At 42.8% G+C, this 17,905-nt stretch overlaps 1 protein-coding gene and 1 long non-coding RNA gene across 7 annotated transcripts in view; one reads left to right on the forward strand and one right to left on the reverse strand.

Annotated features, from left to right (window-relative positions):
• The window catches only part of LOC111273912 (protein Wnt-5b), a 105,933-nt gene that overhangs the window by 23,475 nt on the left and 64,553 nt on the right, over positions 1 to 17,905 (reverse strand). The gene's annotated exons all lie outside the window — the stretch shown is intronic.
• The window catches only part of LOC111273913 (uncharacterized), a 39,891-nt gene continuing 37,855 nt past the window's right edge, over positions 15,870 to 17,905 (forward strand). For 2 of the 5 annotated variants that reach the window (XR_015316129.1, XR_002688112.2), the window contains exons 1-2: positions 15,870 to 16,378; positions 16,837 to 17,832. This is a non-coding gene — a long non-coding RNA (uncharacterized LOC111273913). The remainder of the gene's footprint in view (positions 16,379 to 16,836; positions 17,833 to 17,905) is intronic. The other 3 variants (XR_015316127.1, XR_015316128.1, XR_015316130.1) reach the window with 3 other exon arrangements.

A 17,905-nucleotide genomic window follows, 5' to 3' on the forward strand; every position in this document is an offset into this window, starting at 1 on the left:
CCGCCTGTTTTAAGCGGATGCAGACACGAAGGGCGGATAGAGTTTAGACAACCCAATCTACATAATTGTGCGTTCATTTGCTCATAACAATCACGCTACACGCGATAGGGCCGCAGGAAGACGCTTTAAACGCGTTCTAATAACAGTACAAATACAACCAGAACATTGCAAGGTTGGCCATAAAAGTCTTAGTGCAGTATGATAGGAGGAGGGGGTCCGTGGTCGCATTGTTTTAAGTCTGTGGATAAATTAGAGCTTCATCTGCCTTCAGTTCGTGCCGGTGAGGTTCTGAGGGCTCAGCAGCCAGCAGTTGCTGCTGTTCAAATCTCTATAGACACGGTATATCATACAGCAGCTGCCGCTTAATCCCATCCGAAATATGAAATCCACAGTTACTGAATCACACACAATTCACACATAACGGAACAGCATGTTCAATTCAGACTGTACACAGTGTCACACCATTTACGTGTGTCGAACGGATTCAAGACTGCCGTGCTGGGGTTTGCCGCTGCCTCTCACATCATCAGATGATAGTTATTCATGATGTAAAACGCTTACGTAAATAGATTGGGATATTTTTTGTTATCCAGCAATTTTTTTTCGACGCAAATGTACATCGCTACGATTCGGCAGATCTCCTTAGATATCTGATGTGTGGCACTTCTTTTCATCCTGTAGCTTCGTACTCCTACTTCAAATAGGTCTAAAAGGTCTGAAGACTCTTCGTCTGGCAGCCTATAGCGAACGAAAAATAAAGGTAACAAGAAGAAAAGTATTGGACGTCGTCGGCCTTCGTTCACAAATATAATACGATATACAAGTTATTCGTTTGTCGTACCCGTCTATAATATTGTAGATCAACCTCAGTACAATCTATATGGCGCATGCGATGTGTCCTGTTTTGGTACTAAGCTAGTCATAACAATCATTTAGTTGATTCTTGGATTGTTTGCTGTTCTGCGTGTGTACGATTTCACCTAAAGCCACCAAAGGTCAGTTGTGCTACGAGCGAACGCACAGTATTTATAGGCACGTATTGCGTGCGCTATACATACGACGTTTTTGTAAGCAGCGTTTCGGGTTTTGTTTGATTATGCTGTTGCCTAATCGGGATGTTTACCCTGCATTTGAATTATTATCCTGCACCAACTTGCCAGCCACTGACCGCTTCTTATTCGTCTGTACTTCTTCAATTCGATTCTCTCAGTTTGATCAATTGATCGAAGGTCTTCGATTCTATTTTCTTTTGATGTCTTCCCCCTTTACGGTTGATGCTTTGAGCTGGTACCCGAAGTTGCCGACCGAAGCCATCATCGCCGCATCAAGCTTCACAATAACAATGACTGTGTGAAGTAGTCGCACTACAGTTTCGTCTGAGTGAGCTCGGATACGCAGTAAATTTATGAATTGTTGAGAAGTCCCTTGATGCCTCTTCGATCTGATGCAGTCGAAGCTCAAAGGCTATGTACGCTAGAGGCAATGACAGCTACCAACACCACTATGAAAATCATCAACATCGACGTTTGCAGCAGCCATTGTAGAACTACATTTCCTGAAGGACCATAATGGTAGAAAGTTTCTGTACGCATAAGGACACATAGACAGCGAATCGCTTTTGCATCATGCGCACACAAACCGCCAGACACCAGTTCGTTTACCTGCAGGTGGGAAATTATCTACCATGGCCCACTGTTGACCCCTGTAGTGGGCATTGTCTTTATTATCCCTCTATAATTTAATTTCCCTCCGTGCCCCTCGTGTCTTCCCAGAAAAAAACTATGCTATGTTCTTTCCTGTTTTCTTTCATTTCACTGCTGCTAAACGAAGTGGGTCGAGCAGGGGATAGGTTGCCCAGGAGCGGGTTTCCTTGCTGCCTAAAGGCGCGAACAGTTCAAGAAGGAGGAGGAGTAGAAGGAGTTTGCGTTAGGAGAAGTTGAAGGACGGCAACCGTTTTCGTAGTTGAACTCGACTGATGTTGTTCGTCGCACCGATGTTACAACGATGGCGGCAATGAAGATCAAAAGGAAGAAAAAGAATCTGAAGAAGATCAAAGCGCAAGCCGCTTTGAGCTTCTTAGGGCCTCCCGTTCCTCAACAGGCAGCAGATCAGCGAAGATCGGAAAAAGCAGAAGCGCACTATGAAGCCACAGAATGGCTACCGCTGATGCCGTCGTCGTCTTCACAATGACGACTATCATCATCACAACGCGACCAAACAACTCTTCGCGAGTTTTGGTCGCAACTGCGGCGGCAACAACAACAGTTTGTCGTCGACGGCAGCGACGAGGTACGGTTGAGAATTGAAGAAGGGCAAAGATGCTGCGCTCCTATGCACTACCGAAGCCGCTGCCGTAGCCAAAATTGCGTCAAGGGCACATATCCCCAAAAGAAGGTGCATCGAGCTGAAGCTCAGGTGGATCATGCGAGCTATGGCTAAGATGTCGTCGTCGTCGTCGTCGCCTAGTGGCAACGGCTTAAATGATATCTCACTCAGCACGATAAGGATGACCCATTTTGCCGCTGTTTAGTGCTGGAACACACGAAGTCTAACCGGTCGTCTTCATCTTGTTGTCTCTCTACATGGATAGGTTTAGAAGAATCCAGGAGAACGTAATGAGTAAATGTATTACGTATATATTGCGGTAAGTAAGGTTCATTCGATGTTCGAGTCGATACAATGTCATTGTAAAAAATTTAAACGGTGGCGCGACGGCTGAACAATTTCAGCTTACACAAAAATTGATGACTTCCTTCATGAAAAATTGATAGAAATAAGCAGTGCGGTAATAAATAGAGCCCACCATAAGGATGCAGTCCTGTCATGTAGATCTCATTAAATCTACCCGGAAATAGTACTATATAGTATTTCAGCATATTTACTACCTTGGCTGGCAAAACTTCTTTCGCTATATTACCGGCCGTTCAGCTTTTTATATCACCTAAGTGTATACCTAAGTCGACCTCGTTTACTAAGTGTACGCATGTTAGAATTTTCACATGCGTTGTAACACGCTTCATCCTGCCTCCCTTATGTGATGCTGGCAGCTAGGTGTCAGTATAGTAATGACACCGGGCTCTGTCAGCCCCTTTGTCGCTGGCATTAGCCGAGAATGTATATTAGCAAATACGCCAGATACCTATATTCTTCCCATGTACTTCGGTACCACAACTAATTCGCTTTCAAACTAGTACCCCTACGAATTTTAGCCCAAATTATCGAAGATTGGGCACCTATGTTATACTGAACACCGTGGGGACATTCCGATCATCTTTGTCTTGTCTAAATACAAATAAGCGGCAGCGTCAATCTGGGCCAATGGAACCCAAAAGAAATTTGTCTGCCTCTTAAACCGGCGACTTTGTACTTCTTTTGTAGTGAACATAGGAAAAATTAGATGTAAAGCATCTGTACTCAAGCAAAGTCGCCGACGACGCGTGTGCGCACAAGTGGCCGCTTGCAGAATGTTAGATGAACGAGAAATGACATATTACTGTCACAGGTAGCGCCGTGGACTAAGAGTGGTCGACGAAGACACCTATTCGATTGAGTGATGATGACTCATGGTGTTGGCTTTCTAACTCGAAAGTAGCATCTTCGATTCGAGCTGTATGTTGATACGAACCTACAATATGTACCGGAGATGTATCGATTCAAATTAACCGGGCCGTCCGCCTATCTAACCTCATATAGAAACAATTGTGGCTCTGCAAATCGTTGAATGCGATGCTAGCGCCACAAATATCCTGGATGGCAGCAGCTCGCCCATATATTATATAGGTAATTTCTATATGGTGATAAGCAGGTTGAATGGTAATATTCGATTCGTTACTGGAAAAACACTTACCCCTGGAGCAGGGCGCGTACACCTAACGGGCCTTCTACCCTGTTGCTAACCTATTTAATCTCAACGTTTATCAGAATCGTCATAGTGGAATTACGCGTCTGTTTGAGAAAACATTTGTCCATAGATGAAGAAATTGATGATTTTACGCCATTAACATTTGTGAACATCTAACGAGCAAATTATATGGTTGTCGATGGTAATAATAATGGTCTAGTAATGCATCGTGGCATAATTTCACCATAGAACCGGCGGTTCGTTTATCTCTGCTTACAGCCGTGAGCTGAATCAGAATCTATCTCGGAAACCGGCATTTTTCTCTCGATTCTAATGGCTATAGATTACTTCTCTGGACGCCACCAGGAATCACGTGAGAAAAGCGGTCTGTGCATATTTTTGGTATGACGAAACGAATCGGCGGTTATACTTTGACTGTTAGCATTTGATGTTTTACGCTCGTACATTATTATCCTGACAGCTGATGTTTATGAAGCGTGAAAACCTCAAAGGCCAGCCGACCACCAGTCTCGAATTCACTATGGACTATTCACTGGTTCATTAATATGCCTTTTATTGTATGGGAGCGCGAGCGATTGTCATAGCAGGTCGCAACGAAAAGAGTGAGATATAGCAATGAATCCACCCGTACTAACAGTAATAAGGTTACGACGATGGCGAAACGAAGACGGTATTAGTTCATCTCGACCACACGGAGGCACCTCACAGCGTGGACAACGACGACTGAAAGCCGACAAGAAGGTTAGAAGTTAGGCTAAATAATAGGCGATTGTGCCACAAGCACTACTTCTCCACGAGCCTGAGTGGAGATTGCTATTGCAGGGAAGCGAAGATCGGCCGCAGCCGATGGGCAGCATATTTGGCTACATACGTTTTAGTCACACGGAAAAGACATGGACTGATCCGTATTTCTAGTATACCAGTGCTGTTGGGGGCTAATAAATGCTGTAGGTTATCTGCGGGTAGGCGACTCGATCCGGCTTCCACAGCTGTTCTAGGTTACGGCCCCAATTTACTTCCTGAACTGATCTTCGCCAAACCTCCCGCTGCAACAACGGGTGTCACTGGGTCTCGACGGTCATCAAACAAACGGCAGCCAGACACCACGTTGGTCAAGATATTAGCAGATAAATCGTTGAGTCTTCACGAAAGAAAGCACACCCACCAAGCGATCTGACTTTACGCATTCACCGATGACGAGGCGTTCGAATCGGGGGGTCTAGTTTACTTGAATAGTCTTAACTGTTTGCAAAGACTAGCGAGTTACAGAGAGCACAGGGTCGAAATGGTGTAACGTCAAAATTTTATTAGCGACAAGTAAGCCTCATCCGGCTGTCGGCGTCGCCGCCGCCGCCGCCGCGGCAGTATGAGAATCTCTGTTGACCAAGTGTATAAGGCGGGGGTGCGTCGGCTGGTTGAAACAGACATTACGATTTTAACAACGACGAACGACTGTAGGGCTTACTACTGACGATCGCTGGCCAGCTATTCCAGTCTTTATTTTGCAGCTTCAACCAATCGTAGGGTATTCGCATATTATAATCCTATTGATGGTTCTCTTGTATTTATTTAGCAATGGTTATGTCTGCTTCTCGGTTGTTTATTGACCTGTGTATAGCTCTGTTGCTCTGGCACTCGTTCATTGTATGTGCTCAGCTGAGGACGTAGAGATCAGCGAGGAGAGTTTATATTGCTAGATTGACGGTGCACCGCGTTTTGCGCGTCGAGCTGCTCGAAAACCTTTTAGGAAAATGTGCGTCTATCGTCAGTAAACGAGTGTTCCCTCATAGATCGCAAATTCATTTATTTGAAGGAGCTTGAAAGATATCGTCTGTTGCATCTGTGATACGACGCATACTTTTGTAGCTATTAGAAATACTTCCAGCGTACGATGCACGTATTTCCGCCGACTATCAATCCGTAATTTACGTTGGTATTAATAGAGATAAGCATATAAGGTCATGTTATAGATTAGAAATGCTAGAGTAATAACTATTAGCCGGAAGGTCAGTTGATTTGTAGTGATGTACGACGATCGTAGCGCAAATATCGCAGCGCATACGGCGATATCACCGTTACTAGAAGAAAAATAATAGTAAAACTAACTGAAAAGGTATCGTCATAAAAAGACCACGAAGTTAGTGCACGAGGTGCCTTTTGTGGGGGCTGTTTACGGAAATGGGTCAGTTTAGCTTAACCTAAGTGAAGCGGCCACTGCGCCAATTTGATTTTTGTCGCTCATATGACCCCTGATGCTGTTGCTACCGCTGTAACAGCCTTTAATTCGCTTATCATCCTCCTATCCCATATGCTAAATGTTAGAATTGCCCTTATCTATATTTCCACTTGATAAAAACTGCCAGTAGAATGTTTGGCCTGTTTAATTGTTGAATCAAACTTAGAACTTTAACAGCAGCCATATTTGTTTTAAATTGGTTCAGTGATCGATATCTCTCAGTTTACGTACCTAGCAGAATCTAGCAGCCGAAAACAACATCATGCGTTAGCACTCCCTTTTCGTTACTAGCTCGTTAAATTTAGGTGCCCACAAACAATGTCGCCTGTAAAATATCAGAACGATTTACAAAATTCGATACTCAGTTTGTACAGGCTTATTTTGCCCTTGACTCTGTTGATCTCAGACTACCGTTAACGTATATTTCTAACAAAATACGTAACTTCGACGAAATCTAATGATGACGTAGATAAAATGAAGACGTATGTACTCCGCATATATAGATAGTACATCGCCTAACCATTTGATAGACAGTGTGCTTTTCAGACAGCAAGAGACAAGCTCGCTGGTACGATGTAAAAACATTAATAACACTGTATGTTAGCGTTCATATGGTACTAGTCCGATAGGAAAAAATGAAATTCTCGCACTATGTGTGCGTGTCTTTGTCTTAGCGATTAGAAAAGTAGCGATTGTCCACTCATCGGCCAGGCATAGCTAAGGCATACACCCTTTGTCTATTATTGTCAAGTCCTTTTCGGAGCGACGAACAGGATTGCTTGTGGTCCGGTGTTATTACATTGTTGACATCGGCACAGTTTGATGGTCTCATGGCAGAAAACGCGATCTTGCTACGAACGATCTTAAATAACTATCATATATAAAACACCCGTTTACCCCGTTTCGTGCGAGCAACTGGCAGCCATATTAACGGAAGTCCTGGGTCTGGGTGATCACGTCATGGTTAATGAAAAAAAAAGCTAAATCTGAACAACGGGCGCCCTGTTTGTGGGTTTGCTATCGATTGGAAAAACAAACGATATTTACATCAAGGAAGAAACAATTAAACAGAACATAGCATAGTTCTGCCAGCAACAAAACACATGTATTAACCAATTTACAAGGCCTTTAGGGCGAAGCAGCTAAAGATTATCTCTGAGGAAGATGAGTTTGTTTTCCTTAGATTTGTTTCTGATTGGCGTTAACTAACAACAACTGCAGTCGTACCTGCGTATCCATCTTAGTTTAAGCTTTACCCCCTACCAAGAGATAAATCATGTTCTTTACGTTTCGACCGGGTTAATAAAACGGGGTGGGTAGGTTTTCATATATGAGCCCTGTTTTATGTCCGGTGATTAAAATCGAAAAAGGCCTCCGATATTTCGTTTTTAGAAGCACGAATCAGCGTCGTAAGCAGAAACTTTCTCTACTCGACTGTCGAATCACCTGGGTAATAGCTAACACTTACTCGATCGCCGAAGGCTTTACGTGGCAGCTATTTTGGCAGAAATCGATGTGACATTACCACATCATTACGTACAGATGGAACAACAAAGACAAACCAAATAGAGCGAAACGGATAGGTGTACGGGCCGTAACTGCGTTCATACAATTGTCCAGTCGAATGAGAGGGTCGCAATAGCGGTGATAACTCGTAATGAGATTTCCTTTGCCATAGTATTATTTGTATTACTACGAATTATTCACTACTAATCGCATGATTATCACTTTTTTCTTTGAGAGAGAGAGAAAGAGAGAGAGGGGGGGACTCGGCGTGCTGAAGAAACAACAAAAATCGTGATCAACAGTGGCGGTAGTAACTGGACGCGATGATGATCGTAGCAGTGATCATAAGATGTTTTTACATAAATTTGAATATTCGCTTTGGTTACTCGTCGGTTGTTCCTTGTCGTTGTCTTCAATCAGTCCCAACCCAGGTATAAGCCAAATAACGCATTCTGGCCAACTTCAGCTTCGTGCGACAATTCGCCCATGCTATTTCTATTGCAAATCACTCGGATGTTGCAGATTAAGTGACGACGCCCGTGGTCAGAATTTGGATTCAAATCACAGACGCCGTTGGATCGTTTACTCTTTGAACTATGTTTTTACACAACAGCAGTGTCGGCATTTTTGCTGCTGTTTATGCTGCCGCTTCTACTGCCTATTCGATAATGACCATCATCGGTCTCAGCGGCTGTATTCACGGACACATTTAACAGTCCATTCCCTTGTGTCTGTACATATATTGTCCGTACATTTGCTACAGTCACGTACGGTAAAGCGTGTTACACGAACGGTTATCGGTGCTTTCGATAGATAGATTAGATTAGATAGATTATCCAATCTATCTAATAAGATCTACCTAAGATAGGATAGAAAGATAGATAGGATAGATAGATTGATAGATACATAGATAGATACGTACATAGATAGATAGATACATAGATATATAGATACGTACATAGATAGATAGATAGATACATAGATAGATAGATACATACATACATACATACATAGATAGATAGGTGCATCCCGAACGTGTATGTACGAGAGTTTGGCAAATCCATGCGCGACGTCTCTGCGATCGAAATGATCTCACAATGCTCATGCTGACGATGACGATTTTAGCCGCGTCAAGCGTATATCGTGGATGTAAGCACGTCGGTGCATACAGCAAATCTCTCGAATACAAAGTGGCGTCATTGTAGCTTGCATTAGACGTACGCTAGGGGTCGTTCAGGCAAGCCCAAATATACTACTTTACGCTTGACTTTCTGCGGTACGGTTGAAGGCGGATCGTGAATACTTCAGCTGTTATCGTTGTTGCTTTAGCTTGGCTTAGGCTGAGATGGAATTAACCGTTTTTTGTTTGCGTCCAATTTTTCATTGGTAAATTTTACGTTTCTTTAGCTTACGTACCGTTTGCTCACTATCTCAGGTGATTTTAGCACATGCAATGCCAAAAATGCATAGAAAACATTAAGCAATAACGCAAAACTTTATTAAGTAGTAAGTGTCATTTTTTCCCCGATTGAATTGCATTAACTTCACAAAGTAATCTCGTTTGCAATGTTAGCGACAATATTCCCTACCTACATTTCTGCCAGGAAGTGGTTCCCACGTTCTAATATTTGGGTGTTTGTTCACTGGGATTTGGGAGTACAGTAGATGCGAGGGCGATAATTGTAGTTTACCGGAACACTACTGAAAACAAGAGCGAAGAGCCAGAACACTGCTTGTGGGTAATAATATCAGTAAAAATCAGTTTGCAGCTAATGATATTATATTCTAGGCTAGAAATCGTTATGGCCGAGTCCTATTGACCTGGCCATAGCAACCTTGCAGGCACTGTGAACAGCGCAGAGCAGCGTTGGCATAAGGCAGATCACCAATAGTTAACATACCCTTACTTCCAAAAAACCACTTCACAAGCGAACATTATATTATTGATAACAATAACTGATGACAAAGGAGCCGAAATTCCATTCAGGGAATGTATCACAACGTACTTCTTATATGTTCTTCGATAATTCTTTACGAACTCCCAAGAGCGGGCGGGGGCTCTAGTGATAGGACGAAGAGGGCGCGAATGGGTGCGAAAAAGGTATGGAAGGTTTTTGTCACGTCGTTAGCTGTTGCTGGTCCTCATGGGCTGATATTTACCACTATGCACTACAGTTTACATGGTGACGATTACTAGCCTACTCGGATAGCTGTTAGAATCATAGAAATTAATAATAGCACTTGTCTATTTTTAAAAAGTCTGTTCTCGCTCTAACAGTTGGACAGACGTACAGATAGGCAGGCAGGCAGGCAGGCAGGCAGGCAGGCAGGCCTCGATACGAGACGAGGCGCAGTAAGCGTGTTGCAAAGATATCATTATTTCACAATTCCACCATGATACCCCTGTGGGAGAAGTTTAGGCGACGCAATTTTAGACCACTAAGTGACCAGCGGTCGAAAAATAAAAACGTGTAGGCTAATCGAAGTGAATGTTAGTCTTCATTAAGGTACGACCATCGTTTTGTTGCCTGGTAGTGTGTGTTTTCACACAGATCGATCGGGCTTATCACAACCACATAATGAAATTCATAATAAAAAAAAAAACAATGTTTAAACGGTTCAGGGGCTCAGTACTATGTTGGCCTCACGTTGCACAGGCATATTTTACATATGCTCCTGGCACGGGTTCGGAAAGGTAGGGAAATCTGGCGTACGATTGGCTTTGACGGGGCAACTATTCGGTGATCGAACAAAGTACAACGGGCTAAAACTTTATGAGACATTTGTCGATATCAGATGTGAGTTTGTGAAAAAAACACAGCTTTTATATCAATGTGTATCTCTCTGGGTTTTTCAGCTCAACCAACGCTCATATTATACCATGGCTCTTGAAGTACTGAAGCGTCGTCTTGAAGCTCAACTGCTTTATCTGATTAGTTCATCTAGCGGTGTTGGGGATTAGAGCCAGCAAGATATAAAACCCGCAGTGAGGCGCTAGTTTTTGTAGGTTTAGGGAGAAAATGCCGTAATAACGCACGGGTACGAAAAAAGCTTTGATCATATCTATAAGACCCACGGCAAGCTATTGATGTAATATTGAGATAATACTGAATGAAGACAGGGATGTCAAACAGCTAGAAAATGCTGCTTTGAAATAGTAGTCCAAAACAATTAAGTTTTTTTTTTTGTCCAGCAGTTTACTAGTAAAAGTCTAGGTTTTCGTATTAACTTCGTACATTTATGCGTTCGGCTCATAAAAACGAGTGCATATAAATTGTTTGGGAAAATTAATTTATTCGTCCATTCATTTTCTGGAAAACGTTTTTATTTTATGGTTTCGTAATCGGACGTTTGTTTCTTTGACAAAAATACTTTTTCCTTGAAAATTACGCGCAGTAGAGTATTGTTATATTCGAAGGCAAGATGAGCTGTAGCAAATGACACTTCGCTTCAGAAACAAACGACTGTGAGGAAAAAACCATCAAGTAAGACCCTATTTTGACGAGCCTCACATAATATCGGCGGTCATCTTCCATTTCATCGAAATTGTTCAGTCGATGACAGATTTTAGGCCTGAGTAGTAGCTAATAGCAACTGTTCCCATTAATATAATGTTCAGGCCCCATTAATGTATAAAAACTTCGTCCTGCAATCGCCCCCTACAAAATTTTACACCACATCTATCACCAGGCAGGTAACTAACGTCATACTCCGTGGATTACAGTCATTCGATGGTTAAACGCTTTGACAGCAGTTATCAATTTGGCGAACAATGAGACCCCGATGGATGATCGCGGTCCACAAGTTACGAGGATAGATTTGATGGCTTATACTGTTTATCAAAAAAAGTTCAATTATTTCGCCGTATGAGCTCTGAGAAGCTTTGGCTTTATCAAAAAGTAATCTAGCTCGATATTTGCGTAGCCTTTGTGATCCATTTCATTATAATCCAGCTGAAAAACAGGACCAGAAAGGGCCTAGTTTAATCGTCTTGAAGAGCGAAAGATGAAGGAAGTACAATTGACGGTCTTGTACGAAAAAAAAAAAACGTGTTACAGTGTAAAAGAACACCAGAAAGGTATAACAAGTTGAATACGTACGTAGCAAAGTTTGGAAAAATTTGTTGTTTCATGATAGTAAGTGTCAGCATGAATGGCGGCCTGTAGTTTGTTGTCCTTCTTCCATACTCGTTACGTATATTTGGATAAGTCGCGATGAATGTGTATGCACATACAATAGCTACGTACACACATCGATAGCTCGATGCTATCTCGAGGCACTTTCGATAGACGCAGCAGAGATGAAATAAAAATTAGTATTGTCTGTACCCGTCGACATCATTAAGGGCCGCTTGCTTGCCAGAGACGCTTGCGTTTATTTGATCGGTATCATTAAGACACACGACGTATTATCGTCATTACTGAAAATCTGTTTATTAATCAAAGTGCTCAAAATTGAAACGTCTACTACTACTAGGTCTCTACCTATGACATGACCTCCCTGTCATAATGATACATTCGGCAGCGGCATATGACAGCTTCGATCTATAGGATGCCTAAAGGTTTCCGTATACGTGTCTCGTATCGGTATGTTTTACTTTTCAAAGCAATCTGCGATGGCCACTTATTTTTCTAAATACGACAGAAAAAGCCAAGCGATGCGGAGCAGTTGTTATCATAGTATATAATAGATGCAAAACTAGTTCTTCCTCGTCATCACATCTCATAGCCCTTTTTGTTTATATAAATAGATATACACATATGTGTTATCCGACAATAGAATCAATTGTAGTCTACGTCAATGTACACTGATTACGCGTACACTTTGTTTGCGTACTAGGTTTTTTTTTTTTTAAAAAATCCTTTTCCAATTCAACAGTAACTTCGCATATTAGTAGAAACCATTGATCGAATTTCTTATCAGGGCATTTCAACGATACGATAACAACTACACAACATTGAATATTTACAAGACTTTGCAACAAATCACAGGTAATGGCAATCTATTATCTATGAACGCCAACTTCTATATAAACGTTAATATATATATATATATGTATTGTTCTCTTCTAATGGATGTTAGAATGCGTACAACGAGCACAGAAGTCTGTGAGAGTAAATGTGTTTTCAGCTTCCGCACGCATCATTTGACTGTGTCTTTTTGCGGTTTTTTGTGTTAGGGAAGACCAATCGAAGCACTGGCAAATACTGAAGACTCCATTCCATTACTATCCAACAGACCGCTTGTGGCATATTGACTGTTGTACTACGATGGCGGTCTCCAAGCGATGGATCCTTATATAAGATTAGAATTCTACATGTAGTTACTGTGAGACGCGTATATTACTTGACTCTGATCATTTACTGAAGAATCGAAGATTGAAATAGAAAGGGAGCAAATTGTTAGGCATGACCATTCTTTTCTTCGATGGTCCAAATGCCGTCAAACGCTGGCGAAGACGCAACGTCAAGAAACTAATTCAATCTAGAGCGAAGACCCACTTAAAGGACGTCGTTGTCGCGATGTTCGACTGCACCGCAGACCAGAGGGCACTAGCTGCCAAGGGTGTATACGTCATCTCATTATAATCAACTAGACTATAAGCAAAAATTTTTCATTATAAAAATAATATCGAAGCGAAAGAAAACGTGGCACAGTCATGAACTAAAAGCAAGATATCAGAAAGCCAAGGAATACTCAATGACCCGAGACTGAAATGCCCATCTTGTTAAGGGATGTGTTAGCATGATAACGCACATAGACCGCACTGGTGCAATAAGAACCCTTTAGGGAACTTGAACCGGAGTGTTTCTAACGTTTTAACTTCATGCGCCATAACACTGCTATAATCCGCATGTCACTTTATAGCTCTACCCGGTTTCCGAATAGCTTCAGCGACTCCGAACAGCCGTATCGAACTGCTCCTTCGTTTCGCATCGACTGAATCGTAATGAATACAAGGAATAAAATCCAACAACAATAAAAATTGCTATGACAAAAGCCATTGTGCCAAAAAGAATCGAGTACCCAGAAGAAGTAAGGAAGTGCCACATCAAGGACCAAGCCAAGGTTCAGGAATACACTGTTGTAGAACTCGACGGAGAACCGTGGGACAGAAGCTGTTTCGTCGCAGCACGCTGGACCAACAGGGGCACCTCAGGGTGTCGACTAAGGCACTACTGCAGCCCCTGATGCCGTACGTCAACGTTGCTGAGAATAGGTTAGTGCTCTCATATGAAAGTCGACGGTACGCACGACTTTGTGTAGCTAAACTCCCGACCGTCAACAATGATAGTTTCAAGGAAGAGCAAGTAACCTAGCGTCCAAAAGTTTTGCGCCAGGCACACAGGTGCCGGCTAGATTACGATTCGTTCTCATTAAAGATCTCAATACAAAAATGGGGGTTCTCAAATGAGTACAATAAAAAATATTTACCCTTTCTGCTCTTTTCCCTTTGTCGGGTCCATCATATTGTGGACTATTGATCCCAATGCTCGCTAAATAAATCGGTCAATTAGCACAGCTTTGACGCTGCTATTTTTCTACTTTTTACTGATAGATAAAACTGAAGAAATAATGCCTCAGGATGGGAGATCTGGATGATCTGACGAGAAGCGTGGGATCACATGACTATCACAGCACAAGGTTATTATCAACTCAAGGCTATAACCTTGCCTCCTTTTGCTGGGGAAGCGAATTAGATCTATGACAATAATACCTTTATTGCAGTATAATAGGATTGACGAATGTCGAAGTAGTAAACAGAAGACAAACGTAGAGCCTTTACAATCACTAGCGTTGCTATGTCATAATCTTAACATGATTCTTTTTTCCATCATTGAATTTAAATCAGTGGCTCCAAAGGCTAAACGATGACAACGTCCATACTGCTGGCGACCGCCATTAGAAACACTTTGTTTCTATCTGCCAATACATACGCATTGACGTAAGTCAATTCCAGATGACTTCTCTTTTAATAATTATTATTTGAATGACAACAACGTCCGTGCAGGTGCTCCATAATGATATCTGTCCTTGTCATCGTGCTTTGAGTTAGAAAATGCGCCGCAACGCTTCAAGACATCGCTGAGCACTTTATTTTCGATTACATTCGCTCTCAATGGGTAATAGACTAAAACACCCATCGCCATTACGACACGTGCCGCCGAACGTGCAGAACATTCTTCACAACCGCAGTGGTGCTCATAGTCAGCCATGTGATTGATTGAGGAGCGACAGCGTCAGCAGCCAGCGTTCGACTCACGAATGACGTCATCAGGAGGCTGATCGTGGCGACGCGCTAGCGGCCGGGAGCCAGTGGCGGCGGTAGGAACTGATACAGCAACTCCGCTAACAGCAAACGAAGTCGTACGTAAAGGAGCGTTGAACAGAAGCTGGGCATTTCATTGCATCGCATCTAATCCGCGTCTGCAACGTGGGCACGCTTCGATGATACTGGGAAGCCACCGCACGGATGATTATCATAGTAAACAATGCTCGATGCCAGTATTTGGAACATCTCAAAGATATAGCCCATAGAGGTACACATGCATACGCACAATACGTATTATGCCTCGTAGGCGTCTCTCGAGTCGAAAGCCTCGCAATCTTCCCGCCCTCCACTGTTCATGATCCGTAAAACAGCGACAGCGATCAGCAGGTGAGCTCTGCGCTAAACGCGATTGTTCGTAGGGAGCAGACATCATATGCAGGACGTACTGTTACCGAGTGCTATTGGTAGCAGTGAAAACACGGACACGTGACGGCCTAGCCTCGAAAGCAGGCCTAGGCACTGTTACACACTGACACAAGTCAACCGTCTAAAGCCGTCTGAGGTAAAATTCTAAACTTGTTAGTGGAAATGATAATAGCAGCAGCAGTAGTAGTAAAAGTAGCCAGCTTACTGTGGCAGCCCGCGGCAGTTAATATCTTATACGCATTTTCTTTTTAGTGTAGAGGTCGTCTCCTGTGTGTGGCCTGTCGTACGGTCCCATACGAACATAGCAGTCACAACATCGTGCGGCCATACAATAGCTATAGCTTCTGCCACTGTCGTTACTTACCGTTGGCTTTGAAGCTGTCGCTGGCCGCTGCTGTTGCTATTGGTAAGCGCCAGCCCGCAAATTTATCCGCCTAGCCGTCTAACCTCGTGCGTCTCTACTATAATTATTGCCGCCGCCGCCGCCGCCGCCGCCCAGCTACCATCAAAAAGCATTGTTGCAGTCATTATTCTTGGCGAAGGGATATAACAGATGTTCCGTACTTCTTCTGCCGCCCATGCTTGCGATGATGACGGCGATCGTTGCCACATCGTACGAAATGGGCACCATTGATTATGGTAGCAATGTGAAAACTTGTCGAAACCCACTGGTAAAAGGCATTTTTTAACAAATCCACAGTAAATTAAAGTCACAGGAAGATCATTAACAAGACTATGGTCATATGCGGGCGTGGGTAGTGCTGCCATGCTAGCGAACGGTGCTAGTGTAGAACAGCTAGACGGTATGGACGTTTAAAGGAGTACATGCAAATCTCACACTGCGCGAGCACGCCGGCCGAGAGTGCCAAAAACTTGTGATGACAACGATGTAACTAGTATACGTTGGCAGAATGGGCTAGGAAAGTGAAGCGTTGTAAAAGTGTTTAAATTGAATGTATGTGTGTGGTGATGGATACTCTCGTACCGTGTCGAACGCCAACTGACTTTTTAGAAAATGTTGCCACCTTGAACGACGCAACCGTTCATCGAAAAATTCGAAAACGTTTATTTATATGTATGTATATATGCTAGGGGCTAATCAAATTTCGAATGTCTATCTTCGACTAATTGCACGTTGCATTTATTAATGCTAACAGTCATAACGTCGACATTTTCCACTGACGGTTTACCGCAAGTAGGCCGAGTGTGAAGCTTGCGTTGCCCCTAAGTCATTGTAGTCTATCGTCAGATCATACACAATCGGTGTAATCTATAACACTGATCGAAGGTCGTCTAAAACTATTAGGCCTAATATCGGGCAACGTTCAGTTTACGTCGACCTGTAGGTCAAGGAATGGACGGAAATCGGATTTTCGATCCTTCTGTCATTTGCCTCTTGCTGTCTGTCAACTCTGGTTTCAAAACGACGTCGTTTTCGTCTGTCCAAATATATAACCATTCAGACGTTCAAAGTGAATCAAACTGAGACAAGGCTTAGATCCCTTAGACCATTTGAATCATCGGCTTTTTCAGATAATAATCATTCTCATCAGCAACAGCATCGCCATCATGATCAGAGTGATTCCCAGCGATGACCACGTCGTTTGGAGTGAGTGTCGGTAAGCATCGTCGAACCGAACAGCGGCTAGGAGGCTGCAACACCGCTGACGTCGCTACTGCCCTCTCTGTTGTTTGCTACTGCTGTAGCAGACGAAGTACGTGAAAGATCTTTGCCTTCTTGCCTGCCTGTCTGTCTGCCCGCTGATCCTAGTCGAAGCTAACGAATGAAGGCTTTTTGACTCCTGCGACTTCAGATACTTCAACGGCTGTCGTGTTTCGATTCGTGAGCCTCAATTACGAGGTACCACTACTGTATTACTCGAAGAGCAACCAGCAGGGACAGCATGAAGCACCTGATTTGTGGGGATCACAGAGAAACATTACTTAAGGGTTGAAGAACTCGAAGAAGATGCATGATCGATGCGAAGATCTGCGGGCAACGTTTGCAAGCGATTCCAAGCCTGAACAAATTAACCTAAAAAAATGCTAATGCTTATATTGAAGTTTAGCTATTCATAGTTGTTAAACAAAAACAACTGGCCACAGCCTAGGTCCGATCAATCTCAGATTTTCAAGTCTTTTTATGATTTCAAAATGGTGTTTCTTGGTATAGAGAAATGGTTAGAGCGTACACAACAATATAACGCACCACCTGAACCGCAATGGAAGACTTCTAACAATGTACAATCTAGTCAATGGCATTATCTGTGTACTGCTAGCATCTATCAAGCTACGACAGATTAATTTCTTACTATATCTATTCAAGCATTGTTGACTATAATTTCATTTCTAAATTTTATAAATCAAATAAAAATTTAGTTAGGAACACGTACACCATTCCAGGCTCAGTCCTGCATGCTGCAGCGGCCCAATACGAATAAGTGAACTAAGGAGTCTACTTTTGTTCGACGTGACCATAGTCGATGGATAGTTATGAATGCGGACGAGAAGAACATCACAGAATGGCCGGTACGTAAAACAAGCAATCACGGTTTTATTAATAATAGCACTTCTCACGAGTAGGCGATAGAGCCCGGCACTT

This window comes from Varroa jacobsoni, unplaced genomic scaffold, assembly GCF_002532875.2.
Source record: "Varroa jacobsoni isolate VJ856 unplaced genomic scaffold, vjacob_1.0 scaffold_234, whole genome shotgun sequence".
Classification (NCBI taxonomy): Eukaryota; Metazoa; Arthropoda; class Arachnida; order Mesostigmata; family Varroidae; genus Varroa; species Varroa jacobsoni.